We start from the raw sequence: 22,676 nt of genomic DNA on the forward strand, positions 1-22,676 counted from the left end.
GGCTCCGCAGCTGAGAAACGACGCTCGCAGGAAACGCGACCAAAAAATCAACGCACGGAGCAGGAGAAACGATTTTCGGATCATCGTGCGGCTGGATTTTCGACTCGCGTACCGCCGTGCGGAGTTATTTTTGACGCACACGCGCCCGTGCGGGGTTATTTTTGACGCGCACCAGGTACATTTTCAATCTAGCAGCGCTAGTGTGTTTTTAAAACTACTTAAAGACTCTTTTTGATTTTTAATTAATAACTTGACTTGTGTATGGTGGATTTTTGTCGTTTTGGTCTTGTTTTGTTTAGATAAATATTTCCTATTGTTCTAAACTGGTGTTGTGTCATTTTCTAGTGTTTTCATTAAGTTACTGTGTGTGTTGATACAAATACTTTACACCTAGCACTCTGAGGTTAAGCCTACTGCTCTGCCAAGCTACCAAGGGGGTAAGCAGGGGTTAGCTGAGGGTGATTCTCTTTTACCCTGACTAGAGTGAGGGTCTTTGCTTGAACAGGGGGTAACCTGACTGTCAACCAAAGACCCCATTTCTAACAATTCTTCTCTAGTACTATACTTTTTCTGAGGGACAATTTGCATTATTCCTGGAGAAAATCATAGAGCTTCTACGCATCCATAGTTTCTGCTTTCTGCACACACACACACTCCCTGCACTGCATCTACCCACAGTTCTGTTCAGAATGATTGTGCCATGTCATATTGTTGCATACGTATTGCATATCCGTGGCATTTATGAAGAGGTACTTTGGTATGACAGAAATACAGAAAAGTAGCAATGCTGAAGGCATAATGTGACTGCTTGTGCAGTTTGCATTGGGCTTCATTAATGAGTGAGAGTGAAAGGAGTATTGTAAGAGTGTGCCTCCAGTTTGTATGTAAAGATAAGTTGGGTGCTGTGAGAAAAAGACTCAACCATGAAAGGATTTGAACCCTCAATCTTCTGATTTGAAGTCAGACGCCTTATCCATTAGGCCACATGGTCACTGACTGTGGTATGTTTGGGTGTTTAGGGTTAGGTGGTATGAATGGATGTGGCACATATCAATTACAGTTGCGCAGGACAGGATCCCATACCGTTCTTCATCTTCTTTCCATCAAAATGAGTTTTTTCAAACAATATCTTGATAATTTCCAAAGTTTCATATCTTATGATGTGCTTTTTTGCAGTTAATCCTCCTTTCTTCTTTTATGGAATACTCTTTTTTATGCTGCAATGGTATTTTTGGATTATTTGAAAAGAGAATGAAACTGCTTTGACAGTAGTTCACACTTCCCATTTCTTGACTTGCTAATTTGCTCCCTTAATTAGCTTATACAAGTGACATGAACAGGGCCTTGACCAAAGCACGTACCTGAAAGCCTGTCACCACCTCTAGAAATAAAATTCACAGCAGCTCAAATCAATCATTTTGAAAGAGAATATTTCAAGTGAGTCCAAGTTTAATTTCAATAAAGAAAGCTGTATAAAATGACACGCTGCACATTTGGTTAACCAGCATGACTCTTTTCAGTGAAGAAGTGGAATGGTTCTGTTGCAATATACTATCACCCTGGTAAGCTGCTACGAGGAAGAGTAAACAATATGATTAGGTTTCAGCAAAAAAGTATTAGTTCAGAGTGTGCACCTCAGATAGACTTAAACTTACACACCCTGGTCTGTGAGAGTAGTGCCCTATCCATTGCGGCATTGAGGGTAATCTGCAAGACAGAGTTCCAAAATCATCCTTTCATCTCAGTTCATGGCCACATAGACTATTTCCGTAGTCATTCGTTTCACTTTTCTGTCTTTAATTAAACAGACCATTTTAAACCTCCACCACCCACCACTTCAATGTTACCGTTTTTATGTTATAGTAGGGCCTGGAACTTTTGGCAAGTGGACAGAAGCAATCAGAGAACCACATGACAATACATACTCCTTTGCCTGATACGTTTCACAAGAAACTGCTCTTGGAAAAAGACGTTAACCGGTCCTTGCTCTCAGACAGACACAGAAAGCCCATCACCACCTCTACTAACATACTTCAACCAAACCAATATATATCATTCAAACAATTATGCCTCTGTATCAATATAACTACAACTCGAGACAGAAAGGAATTTACAAAACAATCTGCCCATTTGAATAACCAGCATGGTTTTAAGGACGTACAAATTGGAATGTGACAATTTCAGAGTTCCTCATTCATAAGAAGTCTGTGAGATAGTATCTCAGAAAGATCTCAAGTTTTTAGAAAAAATGGTTCTAAGGGTAATTTTTACCACACAATTGCAACTAGGTGCCTCAATCTGCAAGAGACCAGTCCTTGACAGATTACACAACTGGGGCAACAGCAAAGGCAGCAATTGTGTCAATCCTTTATGATTCTTCTCTAGTACTATACTTTTTCTGAGGGACAATTTGCATTATTCCTGGAGAAAATCATAGAGCTTCTACGCATGCATAGTTTCTGCTTTCTGCACGCACACACACTCCCTGCACTGAATCTACCCAAAGTTCTGTTCAGAATGATTGTGCCATGTCATATTGTTGCATACGTATTGCATATCCGTAGCGTTTATGAAGAGGTACTTTGGTATGGCAGAAAGACAGAAAAGTAGCAATGCTGAAGGCATAACGTGACTGATTGTGCAGTTTGCATTGGGCTTTCTTAATGAGTGAGAGTGAAAGGAGTATTGTAAGAGTGTGCCTCCAGTTTGTATGTAAAGATAAGTTGGGTGCTGTGAGAAAAAGGCTCAACCATGAAGGGACTTGAACCCTCAATCTTCTGATTCAAAGTCAGATGCCTTACCCATTAGAACACATGGTCACTGACAAAACTAAAATTGGGTGTTTGGGGTTAGGTGGTATGAATAGATGTGGAACATATCAATTACAGTCGTGCAGGTCAGTATCACATACCGCTCTTCATCTTCTTTCCTGCAAAGGACTTTTTTCAAACAATATCTTCATAATTTCCAAAGTTTCATATCTTATAACGTGCTTTTTTGCCGTTAATCCTCCTTTCTTCTTTTATTGAATACTCTGTTTTATGCCGCAATGGTATTTTTGGATTATTTGAAAAGATAATGAAACTGCTTTGACAGTAGTTCTGAGTTCCCATTTCTTGACTTGCTAATTTGCTCCCTGAATTAGCTTATACAAGTGACATGAACAGGGCCTTGACCTAAGCACGTACCTGAAAGCCTGTCACCACCTTACAGCAAAATTCACAGCAGCTCAAAACATTCATTTTGAAAGAGAATATTTCAAGTGAGTCCAAGTTTAATTTCAATAAAGAAAGCTGTGAAGAAGTAGAATGGTTCTGTTGCAATATACTATCACCCTGGCAAGCTGCTACGAGGAAGAGTAAACAATATGATTAGGTTTCAGCAAAAATGTATTAGTTCAGGGTGTGCACCTCAGATAGACTTAAACTTACACACCCTGGTCTGTGAGAGTAGTGCCCTATCCATTGCTGCATTGAGGGTAATCTGCAAGACAGAGTTCCAAAATCATCCTTTCATCTCAGTTCATGGCCACATAGAGTATTTCTGCAGTCATTCGTTTCACTTTTCTGTCTTTAATTAAACTGACCATTTTAAACCTCCACCACCCACCACTTCAATGTTACAGTTTTTATGTTATAATAGGGCCTTGGAACTTTTGGCAAGTGGACAGAAGCAGTCAGAGAACCACACGACAATACATACTCCTTTGCCTAATACCTTTCACAACAAACTGCTCTTGGAAAAAGACGTTAACCGGTCCTTGCTCTCAGACAGACACAGAAAGCCTATCACCACATCTACTAACATACTTCAACCAAACCAATATATATCATTCAAACAATTATGCCTCTGTATCAATATAGCTACAACTCGAGACAGAAAGGAATTTACAAAACAATCTGCCCATTTGAATAACCAGCATGGTTTTAAGGACGTACAAATTGGAATGTGACAATTTCAGAGTTCCTCATTCATAAGAAGTCTGTGAGATAGTATCTCAGAAAGATCTCAAGTTTATAGCAAAAATGGTTGTAAGGGTGATTTTTACCACACAATTGCAACTAGGTGCCTCAATCTGCAAGAGACCAGTCCTTGACAGATTGCACAATTGGGGCAACAGCAAAGGCAGCAATTGTGTCAATCCTTTATGATTCTTCTCCAGTACTATATTTTTTCTGAGGGACCATTTGCATTATTCCTGGAGAAAATCATAGAGCTTCTATGCATGCATAGTTTCTGATTACTGCACGCACACATTCCCTGCACTGCATCTACCCACAGTTCTGTTAAGAATGATTGTGCCGTGTCATATTGTTGCATACGTATTGCATATCCGTGGCATTTATGAAGAGGTACTTTGGTATGGCAGAAAGACAGAAAAGTAGCAATGCTGAAGGCATAACGTGACTGATTGTGCAGTTTGTATTGGGCTTTCTTAATGAGTGAGAGTGAAAGGAGTATTGTAAGAGTGTGCCTCCAGTTTGCATGTAAAGATAAAATGGGTGCTGTGAGAAAAAGACTCAACCACGAAGGGACTCGAACCCTCTATCTTCTGATCCAAAGTCAGACGCCTTATCCATTAGGCCACATGGTCACTGACTGCAGTATGTTTGGGTGTTTAGGGTTAGGTGGTATGAATGGATGTGGAACATATCAATTACAGTTGCGCAGGACAGGATCCCATACCGTTCTTCATCTTCTTTCCATCAAAGGAGTTTTTTCAAACAATATCTTGATAATTTCCAAAGTTTCATATCTTATGATGTGCTTTTTTGTCGTTAATCCTCCTTTCTTCTTTTATTGAATACTCTGTTTTATGCTGCAATGGTATTTTTGGATTATTTGAAAAGAGAATGAAACTGCTTTGACAGTAGTTCAGACTTCCCATTTCTTGACTTGCTAATTTGCTCCATGAATTAGCTTATACAAGTGACATGAATAGGGCCTTGACCTAAGCACGTACCTGAAAGCCTGTCACCACCTGTAGAAATAAAATTCACAGCAGCTCAAAACAATCATTTTGATAGAGAATGTTTCAAGTGAGTCTAAGTTTAATTTCAATAAAGAAAGCTGTATAAAATGACACGCTGCACATTTGGGTAACCAGCATGACTCTTTTCAGTGAAGAAGTGGAATGATTCTGTTGCAATATACTATCACCCTGACAAGCTCTTACGAGGAAGAGTAAACAATATGATTAGGTTTCAGCAAAAATGTATTAGTTCAGGGTGTGCACCTCAGATAGACTTAAACTTACACACCCTGGTCTGTGAGAGTAGTGCCCTATCCATTGCGGCATTGAGGGTAATCTGCAAAAACAGAGTTCCAAAATCATCCTTTCATCTCAGTTCATGGCCACATAGAGTATTTCTGCAGTCATTTGTTTCACTTTTCTGTCTTTAATTAAACTGACCATTTTAAACCTCCACCACCCACCACTTCAATGTTACAGTTTTTATGTTATAATAGGGCCTTGGAACTTTTGGCAAGTGGACAGAAGCAGTCAGAGAACCACACGACAATACATACTCCTTTGCCTAATACCTTTCACAACAAACTGCTCTTGGAAAAAGACGTTAACCGGTCCTTGCTCTCAGACAGACACAGAAAGCCTATCACCACCTCTACTAACATACTTCAACCAAACCAATATATATCATTCAAACAATTATGCCTCTGTATCAATATAGCTACAACTCGAGACAGAAAGGAATTTACAAAACAATCTGCCCATTTGAATAACCAGCATGATTTTAAGGACGTACAAATTGGAATGTGACAATTTCAGAGTTCCTCATTCATAAGAAGTCTGTGAGATAGTATCTCAGAAAGATCTCAAGTTTATAGCAAAAATGGTTGTAAGGGTGATTTTTACCACACAATTGCAACTAGGTGCCTCAATCTGCAAGAGACCAGTCCTTGACAGATTGCACAATTGGGGCAACAGCAAAGGCAGCAATTGTGTCAATCCTTTATGATTCTTCTCCAGTACTATACTTTTTCTGAGGGACAATTTGCATTATTCCTGGAGAAAATCACAGAGCTTCTACGCATGCATAGTTTCTGATTTCTGTACGCACACACTCCCTGCACTGCATCTACCCACAGTTCTGTTAAGAATGATTGGGCCGTGTCATATTGTTGCATACGTATTGCATATCCGTGGCATTTATGAAGAGGTACTTTGGTATGGCAGAAAGACAGAAAAGTAGCAATGCTGAAGGCATAATGTGACTGATTGTGCAGTTTGCATTGGGCTTTATTAATGAGTGAGAGTGAAACGAATATTGTAAGAGTGTGCCTCCAGTTTGTATGTAAAGATAAGTTGGGTGCTGTGAGAAAAAGACTCAACCATGAAGGGACTTGAACCCTCAATCTTCTGATTTGAAGTCAGATGCCTTACCCATTAGTCCACATGGTCACTGACTGCAGTATGTTTGGGTGTTTAGGGTTAGGTGGTATGATTGGATGTGGAACATTTCAATTACAGGAGTTCAGGACAGGATCCCATACCGTTCTTCATCTTCTTTCCATCAAAGGAGTTTTTTCAAACAATATCTAGATAATTTCCAAAGTTTCATATCTTATGACGTGCATTTTTGCCGTTAATCCTCCTTTCTTCTTTTATTGAATACTCTGTTTTATGCTGCAATGGTATTTTTGTATTATTTGAAAAGAGAATGAAACTGCTTTGACAGTAGTTCAGACTTCCCATTTGTTGACTTGCTAATTTGCTCCCTGAATTAGTTTATACAAGTGACATGAACAGGGCCATGACCTAAGCACGTACCTGAAAGCCTGTCACCACCTGTAGAAATAAAATTCACAGCAGCTCAAAACAATCATTTTGATAGAGAATATTTCAAGTGAGTCTAAGTTTAATTTCAATAAAGAAAGCTGTATAAAATGGCACGCTGCACATTTGGGTAACCAGCATGACTCTTTTCAGTGAAGAAGTGGAATGGTTCTGTTGCAATATACTATCACCCTGGCAAGCTCCTACGGGGAAGAGTAAACAATATGATTAGGTTTCAGCAAAAATGTATTAGTTCAGGGTGTGCACCTCAGATAGACTTAAACTTACACACCCTGGTCTGTGAGAGTAGTGCCCTATCCATTGCGGCATTGAGGGTAATCTGCAAGACAGAGTTCCAAACTCATCCTTTCATCTCAGTTCATGGCCACATAGAGTATTTCTGCAGTCATTCGTTTCACTTTTCTGTCTTTAATTAAACTGACCATTTTAAACCTCCACCACCCACCACTTCAATGTTACCGTTTTTATGTTATAATAGGGCCTTGGAACTTTTGGCAAGTGGACAGAAGCAGTCAGAGAACCTCATGACAATACATACTCCTTTGCCTGATACCTTTCACAACAAACTGTTCTTTGAAAAAGACGTTAACCGGTCCTTGCTCTCAGACAGACACAGAAAGCCTATCACCACCTCTACGAACATATTTCAATCAAACCAATATATATCATTCAACAATTATGCCTCTGTATCAATATAACTACAACTCGAGACAGAAAGGAATTTAAAAAACAATCTGCCCATTTGAATAACCAGCATAGTTTTAAGGACGTACAAATTGGAATGTGACAATTTCAGAGTTCCTCATTCATAAGAAGTCTGTGAGATAGTATCTCAGAAAGATCTTAAGTTTATAGCAAAAATGGTTGTAAGGGTGATTTTTATCACACAATTGCAACTAGGTGCTTCAGTCTGCAAGAGACCAGTCTTTGACAGATTACACAACTGGGGCAACAGCAAAGGCAGCAATTGTGTCAATCCTTTATGATTCTTCTCTAGTACTATACTTTTTCTGAGGGACAATTTGCATTATTCCTGGAGAAAATCATAGAGCTTCTACCCATGCATAGTTTCTGCTTTCTGCACGCACACACTCCCTGCACTGAATCTACCCACAGTTCTGTTCGGAATGATTGTGCCATGTCATATTGTTGTATACGTATTGCATATCCGTAGCGTTTATGAAGAGGTACTTTGGTATGGCAGAAAGACAGAAAAGTAGCAATGCTGAAGGCATAACGTGACTGATTGTGCAGTTTGCATTGGGCTTTCTTAATGAGTGAGAGTGAAAGGAGAATTGTAAGAGTGTGTTTCCAGTTTGTATGTAAAGATAAGTTGGGTGCTGTGAGAAAAAGACTCAACCATGAAGACACTCAAACCCTCAATCTTCCGATCCGAAGTCAGACACCTTACCCATTAGGCCAAATGATTACTGACTGCAATATGTTTGGGTGTTTAAGGTTAGGTGGTATGAATGGATGTGGAACATATCAATTACAGTTGCGCAGGACAGGATCCCATACCGTTCTTCATCTTCTTTCCATCAAAGGAGTTTTTTCAAACAATATCTAGATAATTTCCAAAGTTTCATATCTTATAACGTGCTTTTTTGCCGTTAATCCTCCTTTCTTCTTTTATTGAATACTCTGTTTTATGCTGCAATGGTATTTTTGGATTATTTGAAAAGAGAATGAAACTGCTTTGACAGTAGTTCAAACTTCCCATTACTTGACTTGCTAATTTGCTCCCTGAATTAGCTTATACAAGTGACATGAACAGGGCCTTGACCTAAGCACGTACCTGAAAGCCTGTCACCACCTCTAGAAATAAAATTCACAGCAGCTCAAAACATTCATTTTGAAAGAGAATATTTCAAGTGAGTCCAAGTTTAATTTCAATAAAGAAAGCTGTATAAAATGACACGCTGCACATTTGGGTAACCAGCATGACTCTTTTCAGTGAAGAAGTGGAATGGTTCTGTTGCAATATACTATCACCCTGGCAAGCTGCTATGAGGAAGAGTAAACAATATGATTAGGTTTCAGCAAAAATGTATTAGTTCAGGGTGTGCACCTCAGATAGACTTAAACTTACACACCCTGGTCTGTGAGAGTAGTGCCCTATCCATTGCGGCATTGAGGGTAATCTGCAAGACAGAGTTCCAAAATCATCCTTTCATCTCAGTTCATGGCCACATACAGTATTTCTGCAGTCATTCGTTTCACTTTTCTGTCTTTAATTAAACTGACCATTTTAAACCTCCGGCACCCACCACTTCAATCTTACCGTTTTTGTGCTATCATAGGGCCTTGGAACTTTTGGCAAGTGGACAGAAGCAGTCAGAGAACCACATCACAATACATACTCCTTTGCCTGATACCTTTCACAACAAACTGCTCTTGGAAAAAGACGTTAACCGGTCCTTGCTCTCAGACAGACACAGAAAGCCTATCACCACCTCTACGAACATATTTCAATCAAACCAATATATATCATTCAACAATTATGCCTCTGTATCAATATAACTACAACTCGAGACAGAAAGGAATTTAAAAAACAATCTGCCCATTTGAATAACCAGCATAGTTTTAAGGACGTACAAATTGGAATGTGACAATTTCAGAGTTCCTCATTCATAAGAAGTCTGTGAGATAGTATCTCAGAAAGATCTCAAGTTTATAGCAAAAATGGTTGTAAGGGTGATTTTTACCACACAATTGCAACTAGGTGCCTCAATCTGCAAGAGACCAGTCCTTGACAGATTACACAACTGCGGCAACAGCAAAGGCAGCAATTGTGTCAATCCTTTATGATTCTTCTCTAGTACTATACTTTTTCTGAGGGACAATTTGCATTATTCCTGGAGAAAATCATAGAGCTTCTACCCATGCATAGTTTCTGCTTTCTGCACGCACACACTCCCTGCACTGAATCTACCCACAGTTCTGTTCAGAATGATTGTGCCATGTCATATTGTTGTATACGTATTGGATATCCGTGGCATTTATGAAGAGGTACTTTGGTATGGCAGAAAGACAGAAAAGTAGCAATGCTGAAGGTATAACGTGACTGATTGTATTGGGCTTTCTTAATGAGTGAGAGTGAAAGGAGTATTGTAAGAGTGTGCCTCCAGTTTGTATGTAAAGATAAGTTGGGTGCTGTGAGAAAACGACTCAACCACGAAGGGATTCAAACCCTCAATCTTCTGAGCCAAAGTCAGACACCTTATCCATTAGGCGACATGGTCACTGACTGCAATATGTTTGGGTTTTTAGGGTTAGGTGTATGATTGGATGTGGAACATATCAATTACAGGTGCGCAGGACAGGATCCCATACCGTTCTTCATCTTCTTTCCATCAAAGGAGTTTTTTCAAACAATATCTAGATAATTTCCAAAGTTTCATATCTTATGATGTGCTTTTTTGCCGTTAATCCTCCTTTCTTCTTTTATTGAATACTCTGTTTTATGCTGCAATGGTATTTTTGGATTATTTGAAAAGAGAATGAAACTGCTTTGACAGTAGTTCAGACTTCCCATTTCTTGACTTGCTAATTTGCTCCCTGAATTAGCTTATACAAGTGACATGAACAGGGCCTTGACCTAAGCACGTACCTGAAAGCCTGTCACCACCTCTAGAAATAAAATTCACAGCAGCTCAAAACATTCATTTTGAAAGAGAATATTTCAAGTGAGTCCAAGTTTAATTTCAATAAAGAAAGCTGTATAAAATGACACGCTGCACATTTGGGTAACCAGCATGACTCTTTTCAGTGAAGAAGTGGAATGGTTCTGTTGCAATATACTATCACCCTGGCAAGCTGCTACGAGGAAGAGTAAACAATATGATTAGGTTTCAGCAAAAATGTATTAGTTCAGGGTGTGCACCTCAGATAGACTTAAACTTACACACCCTGGTCTGTGAGAGTAGTGCCCTATCCATTGTGGCATTAAGGGAATCTGCAAGACAGAGTTCCAAAATCATCCTTTCATCTCAGTTCATGGCCACATACAGTATTTCTGCAGTCATTCGTTTCACTTTTCTGTCTTTAATTAAACTGACCATTTTAAACCTCCGGCACCCACCACTTCAATCTTACCGTTTTTGTGCTATCATAGGGCCTTGGAACTTTTGGCAAGTGGACAGAAGCAGTCAGAGAACCACATCACAATACATACTCCTTTGCCTGATACCTTTCACAACAAACTGCTCTTGGAAAAAGACGTTAACCGGTCCTTGCTCTCAGACAGACACAGAAAGCCTATCACCACCTCTACGAACATATTTCAATCAAACCAATATATATCATTCAACAATTATGCCTCTGTATCAATATAACTACAACTAGAGACAGAAAGGAATTTAAAAAACAATCTGCCCATTTGAATAACCAGCATAGTTTTAAGGACGTACAAATTGGAATGTGACAATTTCAGAGTTCCTCATTCATAAGAAGTCTGTGAGATAGTATCTCAGAAAGATCTCAAGTTTATAGCAAAAATGGTAGTAAGGGTGATTTATACCACACAATTGCAACTAGGTGCCTCAATCTGCAAGAGACCAGTCCTTGACAGATTACACAATTGGGGCAACAGCAAAGGCAGCAATTGTGTCAATCCTTTATGATTCTTCTCCAGTACTATATTTTTTCTGAGGGACAATTTGCATTATTCCTGGAGAAAATCATAGAGCTTCTAACCATGCATAGTTTCTGCTTTCTGCGTGCACACACTCCCTGCACTGAACCTACCCACAGTTCTGTTCAGAATGATTGTGCCATGTCATATTGTTGTATACATGTTGCATATCCGTGGCATTTATGAAGAGGTACTTTGGTATGGCAGAAAGACAGAAAAGTAGCAATTCTGCAGGCATAACGTGACTGACTGTGCAGTTTGTATTGGGCTTTCTTAATGAGTGAGAGTGAAAGGAGTATTGTAAGAGTGTGTTTCCAGTTTGTATGTGAAGATAAGTTGGGTGCTGTGAGAAAAAGACTCAACCATGAAGGGACTCAAACCCTCAATCTTCTGATCCAAAGTCAGACGCCTTACCCATTAGGCCACATGGTCACTTACTGCAATATGTTTGGGTGTTTAGGGTTAGGTGGCATGAATGGAAGTGGAATTATCATTTACAGGTGCGCAGGACAGGATCCCATACCGTTCTTCATCTTCTTTCCATCAAAGGAGTTTTTTCAAACAATATCTAGATAATTTCCAAAGTTTCATATCTTATGATGTGCTTTTTTGCCGTTAATCCTCCTTTCTTCTTTTATTGAATACTCTGTTTTATGCTGCAATGGTATTTTTGGATTATTTGAAAATAGAATGAAACTGCTTTGACAGTAGTTTAGACTTCCCATTTCTTGACTTGCTAATTTGCTCCCTGAATTAGCTTATACAAGTGACATGAACAGGGCCTTGACCTAAGCACGCACCTGAAAGCCTGTCACCACCTCTAGAAATAAAATTCACAGCAGCTCAAAACATTCATTTTGAAAGAGAATATTTGAAGTGAGTCCAAGTTTAATTTCAATAAAGAAAGCTGTATAAAATGACACGCTGGACATTTGGGTAACCAGCATGACTCTTTTCAGTGAAGAAGTGGAATGGTTCTGTTGCAATATACTATCACCCTGGCAAGCTGCTACGAGGAAGAGTAAACAATATGATTAGGTTTCAGCAAAAATGTATTAGTTCAGGGTGTGCACCTCAGATAGACTTAAACTTACACACCCTGGTCTGTGAGAGTAGTGCCCTATCCATTGCGGCATTGAGGGTAATCTGCAAGACAGAGTTCCAAAATCATCCTTTCATCTCAGTTCATGGCCACATACAGTATTTCTGCAGTCATTCGTTTCACTTTTCTGTCTTTAATTAAACTGACCATTTTAAACCTCCGGCACCCACCACTTCAATCTTACCGTGTTTGTGCTATCATAGGGCCTTGGAACTTTTGGCAAGTGGACAGAAGCAGTCAGAGAACCACATCACAATACATACTCCTTTGCCTGATACCTTTCACAACAAACTGCTCTTGGAAAAAGACGTTAACCGGTCCTTGCTCTCAGACAGACACAGAAAGCCTATCACCACCTCTACGAACATATTTCAATCAAACCAATATATATCATTCAACAATTATGCCTCTGTATCAATATAACTACAACTCGAGACAGAAAGGAATTTAAAAAACAATCTGCCCATTTGAATAACCAGCATAATTTTAAGGACGTACAAATTGGAATGTGACAATTTCAGAGTTTCTCATTCATAAGAAGTCTGGGAGATAGTATCTCAGAAAGATCTCAAGTTTATAGCAAAAATGGTTGTAAGGGTGATTTTTACCACACAATTGCAACTAGGTGCGTCAATCTACAAGAGACGAGTCCTTGACAGATTACACAACTGGGGCAACAGCAAAGGCAGCAATTGTGTCAATCCTTTATGATTCTTCTCTAGTACTATACTTTTTCTGAGGGACAATTTGCATTATTCCTGGAGAAAATCATAGAGCTTCTACCCATGCATAGTTTCTGCTTTCTGCACGCACACACTCCCTGCACTGAATCTACCCACAGTTCTGTTCAGAATGATTGTGCCATGTCATATTGTTGTATACGTATTGCATATCCGTGGCATTTATGAAGAGGTACTTTGGTATGGCAGAAAGACAGAAAAGTAGCAATGCTGAAGGCATAACGTGACTGATTGTGCAGTTTGCATTGGGCTTTCTTAATGAGTGAGAGTGAAAGGAGTATTGTAAGAGTGTTTTTCCAGTTTGTATGTTAAGATAAGTTGGGTGCTGTGAGAAAAAGACTCAACCATGAAGGGACTCAAACACTCAATCTTCTGATTCAAAGTCAGACGCCTTATCCATTAGGCCACATGGTCACTGACTGCAATAGGTTTGGGTGTTTAGGGTTAGGTGGTATGAATGGATGTGGAATTATCAATTACAGGTGCGCAGGACAGGATCCCATACCGTTCTTCATCTTCTTTCCATCAAAGGAGTTTTTTCAAACAATATCTAGATAATTTCCAAAGTTTCATATCTTATGATGTGCTTTTTTGCCGTTAATCCTCCTTTCTACTTTTATTGAATACTCTGTTTTATGCTGCAATGGTATTTTTGGATTATTTGAAAAGAGAATGAAACTGCTTTGACAGTAGTTCAGACTTCCCATTTCTTGACTTGCTAATTTGCTCTCTGAATTAGCTTATACAAGTGACATGAACAGGGCCTTGACCTAAGCCCGTACCTGAAAGCCTGTCACCACCTCTAGAAATAAAATTCACAGCAGCTCAAAACATTCATTTTGAAAGAGAATATTTCAAGTGAGTCCAAGTTTAATTTCAATAAAGAAAGCTGAATAAAATGACACGCTGCACATTTGGGTAACCAGCATGACTCTTTTCAGTGAAGAAGTGGAATGGTTCTGTTGCAATATACTATCACCCTGGCAAGCTGCTACGAGGAAGAGTAAACAATATGATTAGGTTTCAGCAAAATTAAGCTGAAATGTAGGTTTTACATTTATTAGCGCATAAACGTAGTGTAGAAATAATTATGTATGACTTTAACCGAACTAATAAAGATTGTACGGGGACAAAATGTGCCCTCACAGTAGTTTGCCAACATTTATAAGCGTGCTTTATATAACGTGATGTATTAGATGTGCACTAATCCGACATAATCATAAACGTGTGCTATGATTTGCTTGTTTGAAATGTTTTAACTTAGCATTACTTTAGTGCAGGCTTTGGCCTAGTTGCCTGGTCTCACGGTTTAGATGCTCGTATTTTTCCAATGTGCTATTAAACGTGTATTTTTGCTTGAAGCTGTACTTTTCCACTGAGATCGTTCACATGCTTATCTTAAGGTTTCGTGCCAGCCTGGCATATTTTTCTCTTTGCTCCAAGGTCAATCTGCAGGTGCGGACAATGGAAGCTCTGAAAGTGAGTTAATTGGTATAAAATGTTGCAACTTGCGTACCCGTCTCCAAGGATAATGTATGCTTAAGTAAAAGCTTGAGAACTGTTGTTTTTGATTGGATAATTTGAAGTCAACCTATGAACCCTCCAATGGAAGACCCTACTGGATTTGAACTGTTGTCTATTTAAACCAGGTGCACGAGAGGAAAGGAGCCTTTTTGCAGCTATTATCAGCCATTGCAGCCATTATTGGACATCCCGCCATTTTGCAGGACATTGCAGCTATTATGGCCCATCTTGCTGCGACGCCATTTTGAAAGAGACTTCGATGCTTTCTCTAATCGAGAGAAAGAGACTTTAAATGATTCTCGCCCTAGAGACTTTAACTTTGATTCGTCCCTTTGCATGAAGTAATAGTTTTGTCCCTTTGCCGCCGTGAGGCAATTGCCCCGTCCACCTTGCCCCTTTGCCCCGTCCCATGCTGATCGAGAAACGGTACCTGTGAGACGAAGACCTCCTTGAATGCTGATTGAATTTGGTAAATATGAAAGGAAATTGTACAATTGCATTGTGTTTTCTTTTTAGGTAACCAACTGCTGATTTTTGATAAGAGCCCTAGCTAGGAGTTTTTCTAAATTAATGTTGCTAAATTGTTTTTGCATGAAGTCCCACATGCCGATGCTAATTTGAGGTTAGATGAGGATTCCTTTTGTTGCACGATGCAATTTGAGACCTTGTTATGCTGACTAAATGTATGCAATTAGCTCATTACAGATTATAGTTTTAGTGATTTGCATTGCTATTATCGAATGCCTTGTTATTCAAATGCTGCATAGATTGCACTTGTTTTGCCGTTATGGACAGCTATTAATGTTCATTTACGTATATCATTTGGTGTTAAGACACATCTACATTGTGCTAGCTTTGTTAATATAGGGAAATAAATTCACTAACTTTGAATAAACTGGTGTGGTTATTCCTGACTGAAAGGTCAGGGTTCGCCGAAATGTATTCTGGATTAATTGTTAAGTGTTATGTTGATCAGGGCATTGCTTATGTTCGTTATTGATTATTGATTTGATTAAATTGACTGATCTCGGGTGAGGAGAGTCCCACTTAGCCAAAAGATTCATCGGCCTAAAGAGCGTCCAAATACAGGTAAATTATTAGTACGGAACGCTCTATCAGTAGATGGTAGCAGAGGATGGTTTCGCCTTTTGGACCCCTCACTCTTAAAGTACATGGTGTTAAATTAACGGTTACGCCCTTTGAGACCCCACTCGAGAAGTTGAATTAGATTTTTCTTGGATAAAACTGATTGAGAAAATGATGATGGGCTAGGTCCACCGCGACTTTCCCGGGATCTCGGAGCTTGCGAATGGAGAGAACGGAGGTGTGAGATCGGCGTTGGCGGTACTAGTGATGGTATGAGTGAAGTTAGGGTTTTGCGCTGGCACAGCTTATTGCCGCAGATTGTTTGAGTGAAAAGGTTGCGAGGATTTTAGAGAATAGCGGAGGTGCGACTCCGAGTGTAGAAGTAGGGAAGTCGTCGAACTTCATAGAAATAGCGGAGGTGCGACTCCGAGTGTGAGAGTAGGGAAGTCGTCGAACTTCATGTGCATGTGGCGCTTCGTGCATAAAAAGGTCCACGTGGTTGTTGTTGTTGAGACGGGCCCTGCGAGGTCAAGAGACTCCGGAGTATGTTGAAAAGTGTATGAGACACTTGTTTTATGTTGTGGTCTGGTCGGTTTAGTAGGTTGATCGGGCATGGTCAACGAGTCGGTACGTGTGTTAAGGGAGTGAAAGAAACTTCGACTTCGGGCTTTGACAAAATTCTAAGTGCACTAGAATAGATCACTGACAAGTTGAGAGCAGTCTGCGGGTCAGATTTGCTTGCGAACGTGGGGACCGAGAAAGATGGAATAACTGCTGAGGCTAGTGAAAAATCCCTAAGGTCCTGAAGCGATTGTGTTACCCTTCCTGTAGTAAACCGACAGATCTGTTTTATTATTTTTTTTTTGGTAGCTCGCGATACATGCAAGAAGTTGTTACGAGAGGAGCTGAGTGAAGGAGGACTAGCCGCAAGGCTTTGTCAGCCGCAGTGTGTGTGAGTGTGACGTCACTAGGAGCCGCGCTGGGATAGGTTGGTTGAAGAGAAGGGTCGCGCACGGATTGGACGCAGTCCGTGGGGCTCGATTGGAAGGGGAAAGGCAAGCGAAGAGTATTCCGGGAATTAAAGTCACCTATTGATTACAAACTTTGTGAAATAAAAGACGAGAAAATGAAATTTTTTAAAGCATTAAGGAGTGCGATGAAGGGGGAGTCTTACATTAAAGCGAGCGTAGGAGAAGAGACGCCACCCGAAGGCACACCAGCTTACATTGTAATGGAGGAAAAGGGGGTAGCTCCGTGTCTTTGGCTAAAGCAATGGCACAAGCTGACAGAGAAACATGGGAGCGTAGCATTCCCGATCCATGGGACATTCAATATAAGGATCCTAGAGAATTTGAGATTCGCGATGTACGACATGAAGGTACCTCCAAGGCCAGCACAGTTTGAGGCTCTAGCGATTTGGGAGCTGATGGCTAGACAGCAACAGCAAAATAAGTTCGAGGCCAGGATAAGAAAGGTAGAAAAGACACTAGCGGACGCTAGGTGGGATAATGCACAGAAGGTGTGGAGGTCAGATGTATTGCAGGGGATAAAATTGTTCCCCGCAATTAATAAGGAAGAAGAGGAGACAGGTAAGAAAGCTACCTGTAAGACAAACAGGAGGTGTTCCAAGGATAGAGAGGACGAGGAAAAGTTGAGAAGAGAAGAGGAGTTAGAGGATGAGGAGTTAATCATGCAGTTGCTGAACGACCGTCCACCACCTTATGCAGAGAATGGACAAGGTCCAAGTACCAGTTCTGCCCCTCCGGCACCGGTACAGAACAGTGAAACTCAGAGTTCAGGAGCATCATCGGGGTCTAAGGACCCGAGTTTACTGTTCACCCCGCAGATACCGCAGGTTAGGAGAATATATCCAGATGTGCCCATATTGAAACCAGCAGAAAATTATCAGCCGCAGGTCCCAAGGTACTACAGCAGTGACAACAGTACAGGAATGATTCTAGATCCAACCGTAAGGGGAGTACAGAATGGTCACAACCCGACACTGGCACAAGCTGAATCAACTCAGTTTTTGATGCCTCAAAAGCAGATGCAGGGGGGGACAGCACATGCTCAGATGACGGGGAGTCAGATGGGCATGCCGGCAATAATGACCCATAGTGTGGGAATGAACATGTCTCAGAACATGGGAAATGGACAAAACCCAGATGCGATATCGCTACCCATTACTGTAGGTCCACCGGTACCTTTGTACAGTCAGCCTAACTTAGGTATGAGCGGTCAGGGATCAATGCTTCAGAATGGGACAGAAAGGAGGTGCATAGAAAACACTCCAGGGATAACTCCGATAGCGGCTCAGCCAACTGGATCTGGGTCCTTGATGGAGTTTAGTCCCATATGTGCTCAGTCAACACTGGTGAGGTCTAGTCCCCCACTGGTGATACCGCTGTCATCGAATACTGAAAAGTTGCCGCAACCATCGATGGCAGTTGATGTGAATGCTACACTGATGGGGTTGAATGCGCAACAGCTGACACAGTTTTTCAACAGTCTGAATTCCACTCAAAGCTCAGACAGTGGGAAGGGAGAAGATTATATGAATAGGATGAGGTTGAACATGGAAGCACAAGAATTGGTGGAAGGGACTATGGGTGTGAATAGGTTAGAGTCCTACTCGGAAGAAGAGCTGAGGTATCTATGTCCCAGGATTACGAGAGAAGTGAACAAGGTACATAAAAGCTTGCAAGAAAAAGCTGACAAAAACGGGGTTGATATAGACAAGATGAAACACTTGAGCAGGAGCTACAGGTTGGATTTTGGGACCACAGACTTTGAACACATGAGGTCAGCAGGCATGAAGGCGCACCTTAGAGAATTGTTGCAGAGTGCGCAAGTGTGGAGGTGCTTAGACAAATGGGAAAGCAGATGGGTAAAGAGAAAAGAAAAGAGGAAAGACAGTGTCCCAGAGCTCAACGAGAAAAGACCACAGAGTAGTGATGCAGTAACCATGTTACCAATGAGGGAGACAGCAGGGGGAAAATTAATACATGTACCATGGCACAGAAGCGACATTCAGTCTTTTACGGATGATTTTCCCAAACTGAGAGAGAAACCGATTGAGTGGTATCAACAGACTGACAGGTTTGTGAAGCTTGCGAAATGTCTTTGGGAAGACCTGAACACTCTCTTTGAGATTGTGGTTCCGGCAGATTTGTGGGAGGATTGCAAAAGAGCTGTAGGTTGGCCGACAAGTGAACCAGAGAGAGACAGGGATACGGGTGCACCATCACCTATGGTGATGAGCTTGTACTACAAGGTGATTGAGCATTTGAAGACGAAGGTTGCCGCGAAAAATGTGGATTGGCAGAAGATCGATCGAACTGCCCAAGAGGCTAAAGAGTCGATTCATAGTTACTATGAGAGGTTGTTGAAGGCGTTCAAGAACTACAGCGGCACGGAAACAATAGAGGCGAAGGACATGCTTCATTTTGTGTTTAGATTTGTGGAAGGGCTGAGACCAGAGATAAGTCAGATGATAAAGTCGCATTTGATTTGCTGGCAATCGAAACCGATTGATGAGGTGTTGAATTATGCTAAATACTGTAGCGACGAAATTGAAGTGAAACAGAAAAGGTTGAAGGAGAAAGTGATGATGATGCAACTTAAAGCAGCTCAGACAGGTCTGCAAGGTTTGCAAGGGTTGCAAGGGTTCCAACAGCAGGTACCGCAACCGCAGCCGCAGTTGCAGGGAAATATGATGTTTCAGCCACAGGCGAGAGGCTGGGAATAATGGTCCGGATTTGAACACTGTTGTGACTTCGAATGGTGTGCAGGCATTGAAAAAGGTGATGCCGTGTCACGTGTGCGGAATTGTCGGTCATTGGAAACGCGAGTGCCCGATGGTGGTGCAGGAAGGTGCAGGTGTTGGTCAGCAAAACAATGATGTCAATGCATTTCAGACAATGAGGGGACCGAAAATGAGAGGTCCAAACCCAAATTTTCAGACCATAAATCAGTTGCAGGGATTACAACCTATGCAGCCGCAGCAGATGCAGATGCCCCGTATGCAGATGATGCAAATGCAGCCAATGCAACAGCAGTTACCCATGGTACCTAATCAGCAAATGCAAATACCCTTGGCACCAATGAGTCAGCAGCAAGTGATGGTTCCTCCACAGGTCTCGGGTCAGGTAATGAATACAAATGGCACCGTACAACAGTTCCCATTACACAGTGAGAGTGGAATAAACAATGTATGGGAGAGTGAAAGTTCAGGAGAGGAAGGAGATTGTGTGCTTGCAGCATCCTTGGAAGTTGATCAAAAGGGTCCATACGTGGAGGGAAGAGTAATGGGTCATCGTGTTTCATTCTTGGTTGACACAGGAGCCACACGTTCAACTGTTAAGAGCATTGAAGTACCGAATTTGCCACTCTCAGGGAGAACAGTTCAAGTGGTGGGAGTAGCAAACAGGCACCTGACAAACCCAATCACAGATCCAGTACCAGTCAGCATTGGTAACTATCAAGGGTTACACAAATTTGTGGTATGTGACTCAAGCCCGATAGCACTGTTAGGGAGAGACCTATTGTGCAAATTGGGATGTTCGATTATGTGTTCGAACGAGGGAATTAAAATTCAGACGAGCAGTGATGGGCAAGAAGAGGACAGTGTAGAGGGGGATGAGATGGAAACTGTCGATGAAGAGTATCCTCTGATTTGTCTTTTCCCGATGATAACTGAAGAAGACATTCCACTGAATTACGGGAAACAGTCGGAAAGGAAGTGTGGGATATGACAGGGAAAGAGGTGGGATTGATGAAAGGAGTGGAACCAGTGAAAGTGACTGTAAAGCCCAATGCAACCTTTCCCCAGACCCCACAATACCACATGGCACAAGACACCCTCATGAAAGTTGCCCAACTCATTGACGAATTTGTAAAGCAGGGAGTACTGAAAGAAGTGTTAAGCAGTCCATGTAATTCACCAATAATGGGATTAATAAAGCCGAGTGGAAAGGTCCGAATTGTACAGGACTTGAGGAAAATAAATGACATCATAGTCAAGTGTTGCCCTGTTGTACCAAATCCAGCTGTGATAATGTTTCAAGTCCCTTGCGATGCCGAGTGGTTCTCAGTCATCGACTTGTCGCAAGCATTCTTCTCGGTGCCTCTTCATGAGGACAGCCAATTTCTCTTTTGTTTCAAATTCTTAGACAGAGTGTACAGTTGGTGTCGAATTCCTCAAGGGTTTTCTGAGTCACCGTCAATTTTCAATCAGATTCTAAAGAAAGACTTGGAAGCATTAGAATTGCCATTCGAGTCAACCCTAGTACAGTACATCGATGATTTACTGATTGCATCAAAGACAGAAAGTGGCTGCCCAGCCGATACCATTGCTCTGTTGAACCATTTGGGAAGGAATGGACACAAGGTGTCTCCTTCCAAATTGCAGTTCTGTCAGAAGAAAGTGAAATACTTGGGTCACCAGATAGAGAAAGGGTCACGGAGAATAATGAAGGAAAGAATAACAAGTGTACTTCAAATGAGTCCACCAAAGACAAGGAGGGAGGTGAGGAAGTTTTTGGGGATGGTGAGCTACTGTCGCCAGTGGATTCCCAACTTCTCAACTCTAGCAAAGCCTTTACTGAAATTGACCCAGAAGGATGCCTTGGATCAAATTGAGCTGAAAGGAGATGAGATGGATGCTTTTATTGAATTGAAAGAATGCATGTGCAGGGCTCCAGCTTTAGGTATGCCTGATTACACAAAGCCTTTCACATTGTTTTGTCATGAACGTGATGCATGTTCTTTGTCTGTCTTGACTCAAGCCCATGGTGGCGTAAACAGACCAGTAGCGTATTTTTCGGCTACTTTGGATCCGGTCGCAGCAGCACTCCCAGGGTGTTTGCGCGCCGTAGCAGCAGTTGGTATCAGCCTCACTCAGAGTGAAGGAATAGTGATGGGACACCCAGTAACAGTCACGGTCCCTCACTCAGTTGAGATACTTTTGACCCGCTCCCGAACGCAACACATGACTGGAGCAAGACTCACAAGGTATGAAACGATAATTCTGGGCTCACCGAATGTGCAGCTGAAAAGGTGCACTACGTTGAATCCAGCAACCTTGCTTCCTGGTGAAAATGCTGAAATTGAGAACGCTGAAGACGTCGAGCATGACTGCCTTCAGGTGACTGAATTTTGCACAAAACCTCGACCTGACATTAACGATACTAAGCTTGATGAAAATGACCAAATTGTTTTCGTTGATGGTTCATGTCTAAGAGATGGGATGGGAATTTTGAAAGCAGGATATGCTGTATGTACTGTAACAGGTGTCTTGGAAGCGTCCTGGCTTCAAGGAGTCTATTCTGCACAAGTAGCAGAACTTGTAGCCCTTACAAGAGCATGTCAACTGTCTGAATTGATGAAAGTCACCATTTATACTGATAGTCAGTACGGGTTTGGAATTGTGCACGACTTTGGACAACTATGGTCAAAGAGAGGTTTCCTGACTTCTTCAGGATCCCCAGTGAAAAACGGGGAGAGAATAAGGGAATTGTTACACGCCATTCAAATGCCAGCCGAAGTTGCAGTGGTAAAGTGTAGTGCTCATACAAAAGGACAGGACTATGTTTCTCTGGGAAATGCATATGCGGATCAAGTCGCAAGATTTTGTGCCTTGAACTGTATATTACTCAGGGATGAATGGAATTCGATAAGTGAACCAGAACTTGAACCAGCTGAAGCATTTGCCTTGAAGGTCGTAGATACAATAGATGAGCTAAAAGCATTACAGAATAACGTCAGGGAGGA

The 22,676-nt window shown here is 41.3% G+C and overlaps 2 non-coding genes across 2 annotated transcripts; both read right to left on the reverse strand.

Moving 5' to 3' along the window:
- Positions 1-4,521: 4,521 nt before the first annotated feature.
- Positions 4,522-4,594, reverse strand: TRNAQ-UUG (transfer RNA glutamine (anticodon UUG)). The gene has a single exon. It is a non-coding gene; the product is annotated as a tRNA-Gln (tRNA).
- A 7,218-nt stretch (positions 4,595-11,812) lies between these two features.
- Positions 11,813-11,885, reverse strand: TRNAQ-UUG (transfer RNA glutamine (anticodon UUG)). The gene has a single exon. It is a non-coding gene; the product is annotated as a tRNA-Gln (tRNA).
- Between the last annotated feature and the right edge of the window lie 10,791 nt (positions 11,886-22,676).

The sequence above is a fragment of the Pleurodeles waltl genome, chromosome 4_1 (genome assembly GCF_031143425.1).
Source record: "Pleurodeles waltl isolate 20211129_DDA chromosome 4_1, aPleWal1.hap1.20221129, whole genome shotgun sequence".
NCBI classification, from domain to species: domain Eukaryota; kingdom Metazoa; phylum Chordata; class Amphibia; order Caudata; family Salamandridae; genus Pleurodeles; species Pleurodeles waltl.